Source organism: Lissotriton vulgaris, unplaced genomic scaffold (assembly GCF_964263255.1).
Source record: "Lissotriton vulgaris unplaced genomic scaffold, aLisVul1.2 SCAFFOLD_2094, whole genome shotgun sequence".
Classification (NCBI taxonomy): Eukaryota; Metazoa; Chordata; class Amphibia; order Caudata; family Salamandridae; genus Lissotriton; species Lissotriton vulgaris.
This window is the reverse complement of record NW_028249198.1, coordinates 365,711-368,006: the sequence shown is the minus strand read 5'-3', so window position 1 is coordinate 368,006 and position 2,296 is coordinate 365,711.

The window sequence follows — 2,296 nt, the reverse complement described above, 5'->3', positions numbered from 1 at the left end:
GTAATATCTGGCACTACAGGAAACTGCGGAATTACAATCTTATTAACTTCTCTAAGGTCTATGACAAACCTATAAACTGGAGGTTTTGTAGGGTCAGTTCGCTTCAGAATCGGTAATACAGGACTGTTACAGACATTCCCTCTAGTTTCTTCAACTACATCTTTCTTAATCAAGTCTTGCACAATCAATAAAAGTGCACGCTCACCTTCACTCGATATTTTATACTGGGGAATTCTTGGAAATTTCACATTTGCTTTCAAAGTTACTACATACGGTGGAATTTCTAGGAGACCTACATCATTAGGACCAGTCGCCCAAAGAGAATCAGGGAGTGAACGTAGCTCCGGCGGGAGTGCGTCCATTGACAAGTACATCGGAGAGGTGATATTTTTACCCAGTGTAAGCTGTACCCCTTCCGGAGAACAGTACAATGTCGCATATAGTCGTTTTAACAAATCTAAACCAAGCAGATTTTCATTACAACCTGTCGTCAAAATCAGGGGTGCTTTCAATTGGCATGGTCCAACAGAAATAGACAAAGGACCAGATATTGGGTTGTACACAGGGGCGCCTGAAAAACCTACGGAAACATTTGTTGAGCCAGACAAAGGTGCGCCAGGGAGTTTCGCATGCATGATAGAACTTTTTGCGGCACCAGTATCCAACAGAAACGGTTCGACTACACCTGATGTTGCTACTGCGACATAAGGCCCACTCTGATCCACTGGAACTGATACTACTCCCTCTCTCTGTCCATGGCTGTCTTAGTACCCATTTTGTTGAAAACCCTCTTCTACTTCACAATAATCTTCAACAAGATATTGCTGAGATCTATTTTGCTGAACAGATTGTCCATTTCGTTGATCAAAGTGATTGGAGGGACGATCATTCGTTTGTGGAGGCATAGCACCTCGTCCTCGTCCTCTAGAATTCTGCACAAAACCACCACGACCTCTTTGAGCTGCTGCTGCATTATTTTGCGCTAAGATCGGACATTCATTTTTATAGTGACCCTCTTTCTTGCAGTACGCGCATTGATTCCATTGATATTGAGGTCTTGATGTACTATAATCTGTCCTTTGGTATGAGTTTTGCTGCGTATTAGTCTGATTCGTGCGAGGCGGATACGCCTGCTGCAGAAGAACTTTAGTTTTTAAATCTTTCGTTTTCTTTTCTGATTTTTCCTTCTCCTCTTTATCTCTATTTTCGTAGTACTGCGCAGTCGCAAGTATTTGCGCTGTCGTAGATACAGCCCACGCACTTTCTGAGTCTTTTAATTTATTGCATAATTCAGGTAACAAATTATGCACAAATTTATCGACAAACAATCTTTGTCCTCCTTCTGTACTCATGTCCTGACCACTATGATCCACAAAAGTCTCTTCGAACCTCGTGAAGAAGTCCGAGACACTTTCGTCTTTCTTTTGCCTACATGCTGACAACTTGTCCCAATTAACACGCAATGCTGGCATCAGAGTCTTCATTAGATCAATTATTCTACCTGGCAGATTAGCGATCAAAGGTTCAGGTTTCGCACCACCTATTTGTTGATTATCTGCTGCAGTGATAGCTGCCCAATCACCACCTAAAGCAACTTGATGATCTTCTCTACGAATTTTAGCCCACACTGGTTGCGGAACTACATTACCAAATAACATATCAATGTCGGCTAAGTTCATTATACAAGCCTCAACTGTCTGTGTTAATTCCTTGTAATATCCGGCTGGATTCTTACGCGGATCTGGCAAGGCCTGTTTCACTGCTAATACTTCTGCTCGCTTCCATGGAATGTGTATCCACACTCGTTGGAACTGCGCTGGAGCACCTGCAATACCAGCATTATCATCACGTGGCACTGCTTCGCGCCAAATTGGAGGAACTTCCCTCATAGGATATTGGCGACTTAGCTTCATTTTACCTTTCTCTAAATCTCTTGGTGAACGAAGAGATGGATCATTCCTGAAACTTAAAATGAGTTCCATCGCTTGTTTTATCTTCTCACCCACTATCATTCCAGCAGCAAACTCCTTTTGAACCCTAATTAAATCTTCCAAATCTGATTCGACATCGTCTTCTTTTATCTCTTCACGTAACAACGAGCACATCTCATCAAAGACGTATCGCTGCGTTGGTTCTCCCCACTGCAGAAATGTGTCTAGCACATCTCTCGTACTATATCTTCTACCCTTCGAAATCCATCTGAGAGCCGTGGAGTCTAAAACTCCCCGTTCCTCAGTACTCGGAAGCTGACTCCGTCTCTGTACAGAGTCAGGAGTAGGAGTCTTAATCAAAGTTT